At 38.5% G+C, this 18,268-nt stretch overlaps 1 protein-coding gene across 8 annotated transcripts in view; it reads right to left on the minus strand.

Moving 5' to 3' along the window:
• SPIRE1 (spire type actin nucleation factor 1) overlaps nt 1–18,268 on the minus strand; it is a 209,256-nt gene that overhangs the window by 113,632 nt on the left and 77,356 nt on the right. Inside the window, exon 1 of one of the 8 annotated variants that reach the window (XM_082417062.1) lies at nt 3,472–3,494. The exons of the other annotated variants lie outside the window; for them this stretch is intronic. The gene's annotated coding sequence lies outside the window, so the exon portion shown is untranslated. Of the gene's footprint in view, nt 1–3,471; nt 3,495–18,268 lie in introns of those variants that run through there. 8 annotated transcript variants of the gene reach the window in all.

Below are 18,268 nucleotides of genomic sequence, written 5' to 3' on the forward strand. Positions count from 1 at the left end.
TCCACTGAAAGTTCTCAAACTACTTATTTAAAACATTATTACTACAGTACTTTGAGCTAAAGTAACTTTCAACTACATTGCTTAAAGCACTTAATTAGTAACCATTATATAAGGTTCCATACTGTACAAAGTATAATTTCCATTTGAAAACAGGCAAACCAAGGTATTTAATCTTTAAATACCTAGATTAAAAGGTGAAAGTTAAAAAGCAAAAAGCCACACTTTTTTTTTTAACTCTAACTTGATTAAATCTGAAAACACCATCCCCACTAATATTTTTCCTTAACTATATCTACTGAATCAAAATTCATTATGAGAGACTAATGTTCTAAACGCTTAGTTTCAGAATACAGACAAGGGACTTGATGAACTACTTTTTCAATTGTAGGTTTCACTAACAATTTTCTGCAAATCTAAAAGATTCACATTCCCACGAAGTTTTGCTCCTTGAAAGTAAGTTAATTTCCTTACTCCACAAATGACAACTCAAAACAATATCATGCGTACAAGAGAGTAAACAAAAAATCAGAATCAAGTCCTCTGAATCCTAGTCAGTTCTATATACTATAAACCATGATGAATGTCAGCTAAGAGAATCAGTATCTTAAAAACAGGAAGAAGCCTAAGACCACCAGCCCAGACACTCATTCCGGGCTTTCATCCCTCTGCCAAATGTTTCCAATGATTGACATTGTTGATATAAAGGCCCAGAGGCATGTTCAGCCCAACCATCTCCTGTAGGGCACATGAAAAAGATGCAGGAAAGCTGAAAGAATTATTTGAGAAAAAAGGAAAAATTTACCATTGCTGCTTTAGTGTTATTCAAATGGTGATAACCAGGTATAACTTAAAAAAGAGAGAGAGAGCGCTAAAATGTGGTATGTTTCCTTGCTTTAGGGGATCAGTGTTTCACTTCACAATTATTAACTATATCAAGAGAGTCACAAGTTGTCTCAAGATAAAAAAAAGTCCATAAAACATCAGTCCAGATTATTCCAAATCTAGCTGATAATCACATTATCTGGTGGAATTTTTTGTTTGTTTCTTAACATATGTATCCAGGCTCCATATCAGACCTACCAAATCAAAATCTCCAGGGTATGGGACCAGGTATGAGTACATTTTAAAGCTACCTAGATAATTCTAATAATCACCTATCCATTAATTGATTCATTCAATAAATGTTCACTGAGCACCTATGTACCAGGTACCATGCCTGGTGCTAGGGGTACAGTGGTAAAGGAAACAGACATAGTCTGGACCCTACACTCATGGAACTTAGCACAGGGATCACAGAGATATACTGAACATCCACGTGAGGACTGTGGCAAACTGGAGAGTACAGCACCTAAAAAGAGGCAGCAGCTTTACTATTTTAGCTGAATGTTTCCATGTAGGAGTGCATGACTGATATCACCATATGTGATTTTTCAAGAAGGCAGGAAAAGGGGGTTGGTGGATCTAAATCAAAACATGACAAATAGATAACACAAAATAAGATAAAGGATATGAGTTCAAATATATCAGAAATAATAATAAATGCAAACAGGTGAAACATGTCTATAAAAAGAAAAAGATTCTCAGATGAGATTTTAAAAAGAGATAATCTAGCAACATATCACCACAAACACACCTAAAACAAAACAACACAGAAAGGCTTAAAATAAAAGGAGGGAAACGTGCATTCCAGAAAAATACAAATCAGAAGAAAGCCACAGTAACAATGTTAATATCCAAAAATGAGAACTTAAGGAAAGCAGTATTTAAAAGGGTAAAAAGGGGCATCTCAAAAAATAATAATTATGAACTTGCATGTACCAAAAAATATAGCCTTAAAATATAACCACAAATATTTTACCTAAAACTAAAACTGTCAGAATTACAAAGTGAAAATGATAAGTCCTTAGTCACAATAGGAAATTTTAAAACATTTCCTTGAGAAACTTAGAAAACAGACAAAAAAATTAAGATGAAGAGTGTCTGAATAATATGATGAACCAGCCAAATGGAAAACATACACATACACACATGTACATGCTTGTGTGTGACACTGGAGTAGTAAAACATGTCACCCTTCAAAGAATAAGCATAATTTTTCATTAGAAAAGCAAAAGTTAGAGAAACTGAAAAACTAAGAAACTTTGAGAGACGAAGAAAAGAGAAAGGGACAGCTAGGGTCTCACCAGACAGAAGGTTTTCAATGACAGCAACAATTTAGATGTCATAGCGAAATATAATTCAGAAAGAAAATTCAGATAATTCTCTCCTTTGCTGAAAGCTAGTTATTCCTTCCACCCATATAAAAATAAGGTAAAGGCTAGAAAATTTAATAAAACATTTACCAAAAAATAAGTTATAATGGGACTTCCCTGGTGGCGCAGTGTTTAAGAACCCGCCTGCCAATGCAGGGGACACGGGTTCGAGCCCTGGTCTGGGAAGATCCCACATGCCGCAGAGCAACTAAGCCAGTGCGCCACAATTACTGAACCTGCGCTCTAGAGCCCACGAGCCACAACTACTGAGCCTGCATGTTGCAACTACTGAAGCCCGCGAGCCTAGAGCCCGGGCTCCGCAACAAGGGAAGCCACCGCAATGAGAAGCCCGCGCACCGCAACGAAGAGTAGCCCCTGCTCGCTGCAACCAGAGAAAGCCCACGCGCAGCAATGAAGACCCAATGCAGCCAAAAATTAAATAAATAAATAAATAAATAAAAAGTTATAATGAAAAACGGAAAATAATGTGATGTCTGTCCATAGCGAAATGTCACGTTTTGGTTAAAAAGGCAGTCTCTAAAGTTACTTGCCTGGGTTCACATCCTGCCTCCATTACTCATGTGTTGTTGGAAAAGTTGCCTCACATATCTCTATGCCTGTCAGCTCATGTATAAAATGGGGATAATAACTGTACCTACTTCATAAGGTTCTTGTGAAGATAAAATGAGGTAACAATATATGCAAAGAGCTTAGAACAGTGCCTAGCATACTGTAGCTTTCAAACCTGTTAGTGTTCCATCAATGAGGTACACAATGAGGCAGCTCTATGTGTATCAATACGTAAAAAGATGCCCAGCATGTATTATGGTTTAAAAGGCAGCTGCATAAAAACACTGATATACAAAAGAAATATGTGTATAATAAACATATATGCCTGTGTATACATATACATTTATCTAGAAGAATATACAAACTGTTAACAGTTACCTCTGGTAAGTGAGACTAGAAGAGCTTGGCAAACAGTTTCTTTCTGTATTATGTGAATTTTTTGTAAGAGCCTATATTACTTTTATAAATTTTAAATTACAAAAAACGTAAAAATCATTTTTCACAACTCAGTTATTTTGCCACCATAATCCTAAAACATTAAGCCCTACAGAGTAAACTGTTATTCGCACAACAAATTTGGTTTGACCCATGCCTACATTCATTCCCATGCCCATAAAACAATGGTTCTTGAACCAAGATCCCAGGTTACCTTGGTATCCCACAGGCTGGAATGAAGCATCATGCCACCAAGATCCAAGAATAATAGCCTCTTCTAAATCACAGAAATGCTTGAATTAATGAAGACAATTTTCTCAAATCCATCTAATACACTTTTACTAGCAGATGATCAAACAAATTAACAACATGCAAATTTAAAATAACATCTATTTACAAGGAGTTGATTAGGCTTCATTCTATAGCTTTCTCATGGATGTGTACGCTTAAAGGGAATTTATATTATATAGATACAATAAAGTCATTCTCTGCTAGTAAAATTATTTCGAGTTTATAAGACAGTTTATCATGTGTTCTATAACAAGCATGATGGCTCCATCCTCTGAATAAATTTGATAATCACTGCTCTGGGTTTATCATCAGAAAAATTATAAGGCCTGTCAGAAAAATTATAATGTAGATATGTTGAGAAAATGCATATTTCATTTAACTGTCCTTTTAAAGATATTCCTGAATCTAGACCCTTAAAGAAAGCAAATACTGTCTGAGTCTATTATTAGAAATGACAGCTAACATTTACTTAGCATGAACCGTGTGCCAGTGACTATGCCAAGCACTCCACGTGTACTCTGTATCATTAAATCATCACAGCAGTTCTATCAAGTAAGCATTATTCTTACCCTGTTTCCTTCTGATTAAGAAACTGAAGCACAGAGAAGTTAAGCAATTTGTTCAAAGTCACAGAGCCAATAAAGAGGCAGAGCCACTAAAAAGCAGGTAGTACCTAAATCTGTGGAGGTCATGGGGTGGTAAGGGATTATTATATACAAAAAAGATTCTACAAGACGAATGGAAAGACTACTGGATTGGGCACAAGCAGACCAAAATCTGGATTCCAATTCTCCCACTTAGTAGCTCTGAGACTATCAAGAAAAAATTTAACTTCTCTGGCTTCAGCTGCTTGGTCTGTAATAAGGCAATGCTAGAGTGGTTCTGATGTAATTTCAAACTCTAAATAAACTGCTAAATATATATCTTAGTACTCATAAGGCAGCCAGAGCAACTGAATAAAAACAAAGGCTGGATCAACAGACCCAGGAAAACATTCTAAGAGAACCCTCTCCCTGAGTCGTTCTCAATTTCTGATACAGAGAACAGCTGATTCCTTTGGGTACCCGTTAAAAAGAGTCCCAGCCCTTCCCAGTCCTGCTGAATTAGAACCTGCAAGGGAGGGCCTGGGACCCCACACTGTAACGACTCCTTAAGTGACCAGCATGCACTGGAGTTGGTGTCCCCTGACTTAGGTATTAGGGAGAATCCAGCTCAGTGTAAATGATCTATTCAACACCTTTGCTTTTTGAAGTTAGGAATTCCTTAAAATTGTTTAATTTTAAAAAAAATTAACAGCTTTCTTAAGATATAATCACATACCACACAGTTCACCCATTTAAACTGTATAATTCAGTGGTTTTTCATATATTAACAGAGTTATGCAATCATGACCACAATCAATTATAGAATATTTTCATCACCCCAAAAGAAACCCCAGACCCATTAGCCGTCACCATTTTTCCCCAACCCCATCCTCTTCCCCCCAGTAGACAACCATTAAACTACTTTGTCTCTATAGATTTACCTATTCTGGACATTTCATACAAATGGAGTCATACAATATGTGATCTTTTGTGACCAGCTTCTTTCACTTAGCGTGTCTCACTACACGCTCCATCCACGTGTCACTACTTCATTTCTTTTTATTGCCAAACAACATTACATTGTGTGAAGGTACCTCATTTTATTCACCCATTTATCAGCTAACGACTATTTAGTTGTTTCTAAAATTGCCTAATTTTAATAGAGAAAAGAGATTAGATAAAAATTTTTTGCATTAAGATTTTTCCAGGTAAACATATCAACATACTCAATATGTTCACTTACAGTAAACCTTACTACAATGTAAAAAATGTACTACTTAGAGTTAATAGCATACTTTTACATATTACTAAAACAAATAGGCTACCAAAATATGAATATGATTATCACATGTTTAATAGCAGAGGTTTTTATTTCTAAACCGAATACTCTTTCTTTCAAAACCAGTTGTTAAATTCTGATTCTGCCACCGGAGATTATGGCTTCTCTGCTGGAAAACTACTGACTTCACTTTACAGCTCACAATTGCTCTCCTTGTCCCACTTTTTTTTTTTTTTTTTTTTTTTTAAGCTCCGTGGACTTGCTCCAGTCTACTTCACAGACCTCGTTCTTTCTCCTCCCTTCCTTACTTGTCTAGTGCTGACCTACTAATTGTCCTTACAGGCAAATCTGTCAGCTTGTGGAAGCACTTTTATTCAAAACTCTGGAAAACTACACTGATTTTCCTAAATCCTTTTTTTAACTTCAGAATTCTTTACTAAGCTTTCAATTTAAAACTTTATCCCTGCTTCAAGTTAAATTTCTTTTTCCACTTGAGATTAGGTAAAAAGCTTGCTTCTAATAATTGACAAGTTCCATGGCACAACCATCTTTCTCACTGGACTCAGTGTCGTCAGGCTCACACCTGTTTTGGTCATTGTTGTATTCTCAGCACCCAGCAGAGAACACGGGTAGTTATTCATAGTCTTGTTGAAAGAGTGAAAACAGAAATGCAGCTTGAAGTAGATTTTTATCATATAGCTAACATGTACTGAGCTTATTTATACATGCAGGGGCCTAGGCTAAACATTCTCATGCACATCTTACTGAATTCTCATCACAGGACCATTAAACAGGTAGTATGCATACTACCCCCTCCCAATTCGAAAGATGAAAAAACTGAGATTCAGTAAGCAACAGAGCCAGAACGCAAACCCAGGTCTGCCTCAGAGCCCATGAACTTAACCACCGTGCAGCTCTATTCACACAGTCAAAGGCAACAGAGCTAAAGCCAGAAGAGCAAGCTAAAAAGAAGGAACACTCGTGACCATAGATCACACCACTTGGGGACCGAAGGAGGAGGTCCGAAGGTGGCCTGTCCCTTTGGGGTTTCTGTAGAGAAGGCAGGCACACTCTTTCTACGACCTCTCTTCAAACATGCACTCAGAGAGGACAGAAGAGGCACAAAAATTTCCACGATACATAAAATGTCTTTCTCAGCCCCAGGGGCTACTCAAGTTGCTCTTATGTAAAACGAGCTCATTCTGAGTGGTTCACACCTCATAACTTCTGAAGCAAAAAGCTTCTGTGCCAAACTGAAAAAACAAACAAAAAAGGACAACCTGAGAAGAGTCAGGGCAAGGACAGCTGCTAATAACCAAATGCCGGCTCCTGCTGGTTCTAATGGAGTCACAGCCACCACCTCAACACTCACGCTCATCTGTGTCAAAACAGGGAAGCAGGGAACACATTTATTTAAGGATTAAATTAACCTTGCTACATAGAGAGTGGTTTAATGTAACAATGATATTAGGTTATCAAAATAAGTACTTTTCCATTGTCTGTTCATATTCAATTTATCTCCATAAAGCAAATTTATATTGATAAAGAACAGAGATTTGCATTTTTAAAAGCTTAGATGCATAATAAATACACTTTCAGGACTAGTTGGGATATTAGGATATTTTAATCTTGCCTCTCTTAGTAACATTTTTCCTATGTAACAATGAAAACGTCATTCTAAAAGGCAACTCCTAAAAAATGGTTCTGAAGAACCTAGGGGCAGGACAGGAATAAAGACGCAGACGTAGAGAATGGACTAGAGGACACAGGGAGGGGGATGGGTAAGCTGGGACAAAGTGAGAGAGTAGCATTGACATATATACACTACCAAATGTAAAACAGATAGCTAGTGGGAAGCAGCTGCATAGCACAGGGAGCTCAGCTCGGTGCTTTGTGACCACCTAGAGGGGTGGGATAGGGAGGGTGGGAGGAAGACACAAGAGGGTGGAGATATGGGGATATATGTATATGTATAGCTGATTCAATTTGTTATACAGCAGAAAGTAACACACCATTGTAAAGCAATTATACTCCAATAAAGATGTTAAATAAATACATATATACATACATACATACATACATACATACATACATACATACATACATAAAAGGCATCTCCTAACTTCTGAATGGGTTATGTTCCAAAGTTCCCTCTCAGTGCAGTCTGAAAACTAGAAATTAATTTTTCCCACAGAAAAGAAGTTATAAACAATTCCAATATTAGGCCACAATCAACTATTTAAATTGAAGATAAAGTGCAATACGGGGAGGGTGAAGGGTAAGCTGGGACAAAGTGAGAGAGTGGCATGGACATATATACACTACCAAACGTAAAACAGATAGCTAGTGGGAAGCAGCCACATAGCACAGGGAGATCAGCTCCGTACTTTGTGACCAGCTAGAGGGGTGGGATAGGGAGGGTGGGAGGGAGGGAGACGCAAGAGGGAGGAGATATGGGGACATATGTATATGTATAGCTGATTCACTTTGTTATAAAGCAGAAACTAACACACCATTGTAAAGCAATTATACTCCAATAAAGATGTTAAAAAAAGAAAAGAAAGTGCAAAAGTAGTCTGAGCCCCACGCCCACCCCAGAGCCCTCGGAGCCCTGAGCAGCGGAAGGCAGCACGGGCACCGTGGAGTCTCCACAGCCAGCTGTGCGGCAGCAGCAGGGACAGAAGGAGTGAGAAGACCCCCAGGGAGGCCCCTGCAGCACTAGCGGCAGGAGCACTGCAGCCTCCTGGGCCACACAGCACCCTGCTTGAGTCAAGGACCTCCTTCTGCACATGCTACTGTATACAGTTTGTGAAATGGGTTACGCAATGCCCATGACCTCTTCAGCTTTAATATACACTCACTGGGGAGTACTCAGTCAAAATGGTATCTATAAACAATATATAACACTTTATTATCATCTCTATTTTTACAGATGGGAAAAGAGATTCTACAGATTTATTTGCCAAATATCACAAAGCCACTGACACAGCAATGAAACAAACAGACGCAAGTCCCTGCCCTCCAAAGCCGACATTCTAGAAGAAACAAAGAGAGACAACAAACGAGACTAATAAATAAATTACAGTATTATTAGAAGGTGCTGTGTGCTGTGGGGGAAAATGCTGTGTGAAGTGCCAGGGTGGTGGTGGGAGCAGCCTTCAATGTGAGCAGGACAGTCAGTGTAGACCTTACACCAGATGGTTACACAGGAGCAACTGGAAGGAGGTGAGAGGGCAGTATGTGAATATCTGGGGAGAGAGTTTCGGGCAGAAGGAACAGCCAGTGCAAAAGCCTTGCGGAGGAAGTGTGCCTGGAATGTTCTGTCAACAGCAAGGTGGCCAGTATGTCTGAAGAAAAGCAAGCGAGCGTATGAATGAGAAGTAATGGAGCACCAGGTGCACGGGACCTTGCCGACTGCTCTAAGGACTCTGCCTTTTACGCTGAGGGAGATAGGGAGCCACTGAAGGTTGTGAGTAGAGGAGTGACAATGACATAACTTACAACTAAAAATGAGAGCTTCTGGCTCTGAGACTCCAGCAGAATAAGGGCAGGAGGAAGGAGTGCTGGCGAGAGGTGGGCAGCTCCTGGTTGTATCAGGAATCAACGAGGACACCAAAGTTTCTGTCTTGATCAAATATGGAAGACTTTAGGAATAGCAGGTTTCGTGGGGAGGGGATCAGGAATTCAGTTTTAGGCAGATTAAGTTTGAGATGCCCGTTAGATTTCTCAGAGGACCAGTAAATTGGCAGGCAATTTCAGGGGAGCAATGCAGGTTACAGATATCAAGTTGTAAGTCGTCAGCACCGAGATGATATTTAAAACAATGAGGCCAGATGAGATCACTGTCCTAGATTCAAAAGCTTGAATATAAAGAAAAGAATTCACCAGGATTTTCCTTTTTCTGAGATAATAAAGAATTGTCAGCAGTTTTTAATTACTGAAGATTCATTTGAAGGGCTTTTACAATGTATGAAAATACTAATAATCTGTTAAACAAACGTAATATTATCACGTTTTACACAAAGGAATAATCCCCTTTTTCATTCATGTGTCTTCTCTCAAGGGCAAGATTTTTCTTGTATATTTGGTCATCAGAAAAATCAGATCATTTCTGAGTTTACGGATCATCTAATCCAATTCTTTTCTTTTACAGAAAGAAAGACGAAGGTGAAGACAGGTAGGACAACCTGCCTAAATTCACACAACCAACCAGTGGCAGACCCCACGCCTGGTGTCCCTTCCACCCCAGCAGTCTTCCTGAAGAGCAGTGGCTCCCAGCCCGCGCCTGTCTGCACACACCATCGTCTACGCTCACCACGGATGGCAACGGGACTGCCGTGTGGGGAGAGGGCAGAGCGGCTGACAAAGTTCCTCTGGGGACCCCACCAGGGCTGCCGTCACCCCAAGGTTGTGCTGCTTCCCAGTGGGATCACTACTGGAAGGAGTTAGTAAGATGAAAAAAGAAGGAAAAGAAAGGATAATTGTCAATTAATGACAATGCAGAGAACTGTGAAGAATTCACTACTACTATCTTATAAGCCTAATCAAGTGCTCTTATTTTCTGCTACTATTAGGTTCTCTGGCCCGTATCCAAATATTTGTTGTATGGTTATTTTTCTTGTTACCTGATCAAAGCCCAATTATTACGAGCCATTAGATACAAAAAAATAAGAGCCTTCAGCTTCACGCTATAGTTTTAAATCAAAATAATTACAAAAGTTTCATCAGAGTTGATATCTAATTACTACTTAAGACAGGCTTAAGATATAAATAATATAACCTATTAACTGAAACTTGTTTAGAAAGAAAATTCTCTACTTAGAAAAGTTAAGACTGCAGATATGAGAATTACTAACATTATTGTTTAACTATCAATAAAGACTAATATATTAAGTATTCAAATAACAGATCAATTTATTTGCAATGTATAATACCAATAAATTTAACAATAAAAAATAAGAGTTGAGAATATTTTGTACACTAAAAACCACTTCACAAATAAAAGGTATTATTAATTATCATGCTTATCTGATAAATAAAAATACAAGATTGTTAAAGATCATCACTTAATGATGAACATTGGAAACTGAGGGGTTTTTCATGCATTCATTCATTCAAAAATATGTTTACTAAGAAGTTCGTCCTATATACCCAGCACTGCACTTAGGGCTGAGAAGTACAATCGGAAATAAGACATAGTCCCTTTCCTGAAGGAGTTCATAATCTAGTGGGAGACATACTTAAGAAAGCATGCAATTAAAATACAGCAGACTGAGTGCTCCCAGGAGTAAGTACAAAACGCCACCTATCAAGCACACTGAAGGGTCAACTAATTCAGTCTGGGAAAACTTCCAAGAAGAAGGAATAATAAGCTCAGGCTTAGCTAGGCAAAGCAGGAAGTGTGCTATGAGCAGAAGGAAGAGCAATGCAAATATCTGGAAGTGAAAGAAAGATGAAGCTTTCAAAGCCTTAAAGGTGGATCAACATTACCAAAGTAAAGGACAGGATGGGAAAGGGATGAAACAAGAGAGACATGCATGATTAAATACTCTATTAAGTGAATAAATAACTACCCTAAACATTGAGTAATGCAAGATAAATTATGTCCATATAATAGAATATCGATAAAGTAGAATAAATATCCATATAACAGAACACTATGCAAACATAAAATATGATGCTAAAATATACTTGATAACACGGAAAGTATTTTTTAAACAAGTACCTATGGAGCATCTATTATGCACTGAGCTAGCTAGACAAAAAAATCAGGTTGCAAACCAGTATGTTCACATGTGATATAACTCTTACGGAAAACATACAAATCTCCATGGGAATAAAGATAAAATTACAAAATGCTAACAGCATTATTGGGGAATGGGGTTGCAGTTGACTTTTTTCTTTTTTTGCTTATCTTTATTTTCTAACCTTTCCCACTTATTATAGAAGTTAGTATAAACAATCCAAAGTAGATTAGAAGCCTTTCCATAGGGCCAAGTGTTATTTAAAGAAAACTACACAGGTAAATCTTCTATCACAGGCTCTGGCAAACAGCAGACACCTAGAGCTGTATATGTGTTTTTAAAACAATTATCCAACTAACCTTTACTGAATGCCTGCCTTTTACCAGGCACTGAAATATGGATACAAAGATAAATGAGGCACGTGTTCTATGCAGTTTTATCACGTGTGCAGGTTCCTGTGTGAACCATCACAGTCAAGATACAGAGCAGTTCCATCACCAGGAGGATCCCTTGTGTTGCCCTTTTATACCCACCCCCCTGCCCTCTTGCACCTTCCCTCACTCCTAACTCCTCACAAGCACTCATCTGTTCTCCATTTATATCCTTTGGTCATTTCAGAAATGTTATATAAATGTAATCATATAGCTAATAACCTTTTGGAATTGGCTTTTTCTTTTTTTAATTTAATTTTATTTTATTCTTTACTTAAAGTATTTTTATTTTAAAACTTCTTAATATTTAAAAAGTGTTTTTAAAAAATTTAAAAAGTAATGTATATTAGAAAGACGGTAATACAAATTCATGATGAAAAAAAGTTCAGACAGTACAAGAGAATACACAGGAAGTCCCTCTCCCACCCCAGACCCCCAGTTTTCCAGACCTTCTCAGAAACAACCACTTCTATCAGTCTCCTGGATGACTTTCTATGCAATATAAGCTTTAAAAAAAACCTTTTTTAAAAAAATTTTACTTTATTTATTTTTTTATACAGCAGGTTCTTATTAGTCATCAATTTTATACACATCAGTGTATACATGTCAATCCCAATCGCCCAATTCATCACACCACCACCACCACCACCCCCCTGTGGCTTTCCCCCCTACACCTGTGTCTCAATTTCTGCCCTGCAAACCAGTTCATCTGTACCATTTTTCTAGGTTCCACATATATGCGTTAATATACGATATTTGTTTTTCTCTTTCTGACCTACTTCACTCTGTATGACAGTCTCTAGATTGGAATTGGCTTTTTCATTCAGCATAACTCCCTGGGGATTCATCCAAGTTGTTGTGTGTATCAATTTTTTCTTGCTGAGTAATATCCATGACGTGGATATACCAGTTGGTTGACAGCTGGATTGTTTCCAGTTTTTGACTTTTATGAATAAAGTTGTTTTGAACATTCATGACAAAAAAAAAAAAAGATAAATGAGGCACAGTCCTTGCCCTGAAAGGGCTCACAATCAAGCGGACAAGACAGACATGCAAACAGAAAGCACGACAGGGTGAGGGAACTTTAGCAGAGACAACAAAGTGCTACAGAAGCACTGAGGACAAATACTTGCAGAAGGTCAGAGCTGTAAGACAAGCATACCACTTCTGGCACTGCAGAAGCTGCTCTTAATATGTGCCTTATGGTTTCTCAAAAAAACGAAAACAGAACTACCATATGACCAGCAATTCCACTCCTGGATATGTATCTGAAAAAACAAACAAACAAACAAACAAACCCCAAAACTATAATTCGAAAAGATACATGCACCCCAGTGATCACAGCAGCACTATTTACAATTGACAATATATGGAAGCAACCTAAGTGTCTGTCAACAGATGAATGAATAAAGAAGATGTGGTACATATATACAATGGAATACTACTCAGTCATAAAAAAAGAATGAAATTTTGCCATTTGCAACAACATGGATGAACTTGAAGGGCATTATGCTGGGTGAAATAAGTCAGACAGAGAAAGGTAAGCACTGTGTAATGTGATTTATATGTGGAATCTAAAAAATATGACAAACTACTGAATATTAACAAAAAAGAAACATATTCACGGATATAGAGAACAAACTAGTGGTTACCAGTGAGAAGAGGGAAGGGGGGAGGAGCAAGATAAGTGTAGCAGATTAAGAGGTACAAACTACTATGTATAAAATAAGCTACAAAGACATACAGTACAACACAGGGAATATAGCCAATATTTTATAATAACTATAAATGGAGTATAACCTTTAAAAATTGTGAATCACTACATTGTAAACCTGAAACTTACATAATATTGTACATTAACGATACCTCAATTTTTTAAAATGTGCTTCATGTACCCAGTGAATCACATTTATCCCACATCACTTTGATCAATTTGCCACAAGAAAATAAAGGTGGGGAGGGATTGGAGGAGACAGCAATTACACAGACCAACCAGGCTCACAATGCAGGGGTGACACACTAAACCTGCCTTACAAGGAGCCTTTGTGGGAGCTGCACAATGGCCCGCCCAGAAGAGTGGGTCAGACAGTCTCACTCCGGGCTGTCAAGGGCAGACATGCAGCTGGGTCTGACTGTGGAGGGACAGGGAGCTTTCTACTAAAGTCAAATAGCCAGAAAAGAGGAAGCCTATTCAATATCACCCATCTTTCAGTGAAAGAAAACAATCGAAGCGCAAATAAAAGCCAGGAAAGAAGGCTAGAGTCTGCTCTTATTTCATCTGCCAAATAAACCAAAACAATAATTTTCCCTTTGCTTTCACCTTAAAAGCTCATCACCAGGGGTTCCCTGGTGACGCAGTGGTTCAGAATCCGCCTGCCAATGCAGGCGACACGGGTTCGAGCCCTGGTCCGGAAAGATCCCACATGCCACGAAGCAACTAAGCCCGTGTACCACAACTACCGAGCCTGCGCTCTAGAGCCCGCGTGCCACAACTACTGAGGCCCGCGTGCCACAACTACTGAGGCCCGCGTGCCTAGAGCCCGTGCTCGGCAACAAGAGAAGCCACCGCAATGAGAAGCCCGTGCACCGCAACAAAGAGTGGCCCCCGCTCACCACAACTAGAGAAAGCCCGCGTGCAGCAATGAAGACCCAACGCAGCCAAAAATAAATAAATAAAATAAATTTATTTAAAAAAACAAAAACTCATCACCAACTCTTGAAATAGTTTTAATTTCCTACACTTATGTTGCCTTTTTCATTTCACAGACATTTCATTTTTCTCCTTCACCATACCACTTCCAGTTTTCTTTTGAAAAGGTAGGACCAATCAAATATAAGTATCAATCTAGCCACTTTGATTATTTAAACCTTTGTTACACACAAACTTATGAAGAAATCTTTTTTCCTACAAAGTTCAAAGAGAAACAGGAAATATCCTAACAGTGTAAATCACATAAACAATTGTAATTTATTACTCATGTCAGATATTCACTTGAAATGTCATTAGGAGGAGAAATCCATGGCTTGTATAAAATTCATATATTACAATGACTGTGGCACTGAACCTAATTTAAAATCACACCTAATTTTGTTAACACATGGTTAATATTAATATTTAAAATGATGTGTCAATTCACAAAACACACAGCTGGGAGATATGACTTTTGTCATTGACTTTGTAACCGTCTATTGCATGTTCTTTAAGATCAATGTGGAGATGAGACCCTAACAGCACAGGTGCAGGAATGCACTGCCTGTTACCCCTTCCCTATTTCCTCCTCCGCCTGGAAGGAGTGACCACAAAAAGCCTGCTCCAATCCTCACTACCCTATTACTTTATTCTAGCCAATAACAACAGCTCGTGACACAGGCCTTCCTGTCTTTCTTCCTTTGCTCCTTTACAATAACCGAAGTACCCCATTTGCATCATCTCTTACCTCAAAACTTCTATTGTTCATTTCATTTTTGCAACTTTAGTCTGTCTCTCTCTCTCACACACAGTTATCTCAACCACCTGGCTTATTTGCAGTCCCCGGTGGGAAGAGAGCCCACCCACTGGGGCCACTCCCGCTCTTTTCTGGGCCCGTGTTTTGGAGCAAGCCTGAAGAACTAAAGAAGCTGTCAGGTCAGAAATCCCAGCGAATCAGGCACCACCCACAGGTAAGAGACGTCTGGGGTGAGACAGGCAGTGATCAGGCTCTGCTTTAACCCCTGCTGATAGACCTTGAAGACTCACCCAAACAGGTATGAGCCAGAACAGCTTTCCTCTCCAAACTGGTGCCAAAAACTAAGGAGAAGCTGTACTATTATCTCTGCACCTGCCATTTTTCAGCATTTGCCAAACAAATGGTTTCATCTCAGGGCCTTCAAAATAGTTCAACTGCTTAAAGGAATGTTTGGAAAAAAAGGAAACTTTGCATAGTGATAATCTGCTGAGAATTAAATACTAACAACCCCTACAGCTGGCTTCTCTTGCACTCAGAGTATTCAAAAAAGCAGAGTAGATATGGTACCCACCAATTTTTTTTTTTTTTTTTTTTTTTTACATCTGCTCACCTGCCTGCAACAGCTGCTTAATTTCTTTACTCTGCTTTCTAGAGGGCATAACTAACTATGCAGGCTGGAGGAAGAGGAAAAGAGTGGACTCAAATGGCACAGATGACCAGATGACTGCATAGCTCGGTGTGTGGCCCTCCCTGCCCCCGGCTCCCCACCTTCACTCCCATCCAGCCCAGGACTGGACAGCACCAGAGTGGAGGCGGCAGTGAGGAAAGCCAGGGCCACTGGCCAGCGTGCATGTGCAGAGGTGGCAGAGACTCCACATACTTTGGATTCTACACAAGACACTAGCTTGAGTCACTGAACTAAAGGGTATAGTTAAAATTTTTTTAAATATGTGGTACAAAATAAGAAAACAAAGTAATATCTATATCATTTACTCCTAACATATTTTTCTTATATGTCTTTGGTATAATTATGTCTTCCTAAAATACACATTTATTTTTCAAACTAAATTAGAATTGTACAATGATTATAAGACACTTCAAACCTAAAATTCCTTTCAAATTATGTTGGAAGCAATAATTCTTTCAAGAATACTCCCTAAATTCCTGGTTCTTTATTAAAAGAAATATTCTGAATTCTGCCTAAGATCTCCTTTGGAGAGTACATAAAATTCAAATTACATCTTAATATCTTAATAACCACATAAAAGAAAAAGTATACTTTTTTTTTTTTTTTTTTTTTTGCTGGGCGCAGGCTTTCTCTAGTTGCGGTAAGCGGGGGCTACTCTTCCTTGCGGTGCACGGGCTTCTCATTGCAGTGGTTTCTCTTGTTGCGAAGCACGGGCTCTAGGTGCACAGGCTTCAGTAGTTGTGGCTCATGAGTTCTAGAGTGCAGGCTCAGCAGTTGGCACATGGGCTTAGTTGCTCCGCGGCACATGGGATCTTCCCGGACCAGGGCTCAAACCCATGTCCCCTACATTGGCAGGCAGATTCTTAACCACTGCGCCACCAGGAAAGCCCCAAAAAATGTACTTCTATCACCACTTGCTTTCAGGCTGTATCTGTCCCAACATATCTTTAACATAAATCACTGATTACATGTTTTTTGGTTTTAAAAAAAAATAACAATGAAACTTCACCAGCCAAAATAACTACCAATTTAACAAAAGTTTAAATGACAGAATAAGCTTTTTAAATGCAATTATTACCTAATGTTATCAATAAAATCTATTTTGATGAAAAAATACAGTTTTAAGTTATCATTATTTATCTGTAAATAGATGCCCCAAATTAAGGTTAGTACTTCATGATCAACAGGGCAGTAACAAAAAATAAGCCCATAAATTAACCTTAGTATATATAAATATAGATAACAAACATTCCATTTCAAATCAGTGAAGAAAAGCAGAAGAATCATTAGTTAACGTCTTAGAAAACAATAAAATAGCATCCTTCATATTGAACCATCCCCCAATTTTCAGGTAAGACTAAAATTTACTTTTTAAAGTACTAGAAAAAAATGTGAAAATTTATCTGCCAATGGTATGGAAAAGACTTCTTGCCTATTTAAGAGCAAAGAAATAATCCATTTTTTAAATTCTGTAAGACAACAAAAATAAACAAATGGGACCTAATGAAAGTTAAAAGCTTTTGCACAGCAAAGGAAACCATAAACAAGATGAAAAGACAACCCTGAGAATGGGAGAAAATATCTGCAAATGAAGCAACTGACAAAGGATTAATCTCCAAAATATACAAGCAGCTCAATATCAAAAAAAAAAACTGAACAAAAATGGGCGGAAGACCTACATAGACATTTCTCCAAAGAAGACATACAGATTGCCAACAAACACATGAGAAGATGCTCAATATCACTATCATTAGAGAAATGCAAATCAAAACCACAATGAGGTATCACCTCACACCAGTCAGAATGGCCATTATCAAAAAATCTAGAAACAATAAATGCTAGAGAGGGTGTGGAGAAAAGGGAACCCTCCTGCACTGTTGGTGGGAATGTAAATTGATACAGCCACTATGCAGAATAGTATGGAGGTTCCTTAAAAGCTAAAAATAGAAATACCATACTACCCAGCAATCCCACTACTGGGCATATACCCTGAGAAAACCGTAATTCAGAAAGAGACATGTACCACGATGTTCATTGCAGCACTATGTACAATAGCCAGGACATGGAACCAACCTAAATGTCCATCGACAGATGAATGGATAAAGAAGATGTGGCACACATATACAATGGAATATTACTCAGCCATAAAAAGGAACGAAATTGAGTTATCTGTAATGAGGTGGATGGACCTAGAGTCTGTCAGACAGAGTGAAGTAAGTCAGAAAGAGAAAAACAAATACAGTATGCTAACGCACATATATGGAATCTAAAAAAACGGTACTGATGAACCTAGTGGCAGGGCAGGAATAAAGACACAGACATAAAGAACGGACTTGAGGACACAGCGGGGGAAGGGGAAGCTGGGACAAAGTGAGAGAGTAGCACTGACATATATACACTACCAAATGTAAAATGGATGGCTAGTGGGAAGCTGCTGCACAGCACAGGGAGATCAGCTCAATGTTTTGTGACGATCTAGAGGGGTGGGATAGGGAGGGTGGGAAGGAGGCTCAAGAGGGAGAGGACATGGGGATTATGTATACATATA

The sequence above is a fragment of the Balaenoptera physalus genome (genome assembly GCF_965194825.1).
Source record: "Balaenoptera physalus genome assembly, chromosome: 12".
Taxonomy (NCBI): Eukaryota; Metazoa; Chordata; class Mammalia; order Artiodactyla; family Balaenopteridae; genus Balaenoptera; species Balaenoptera physalus.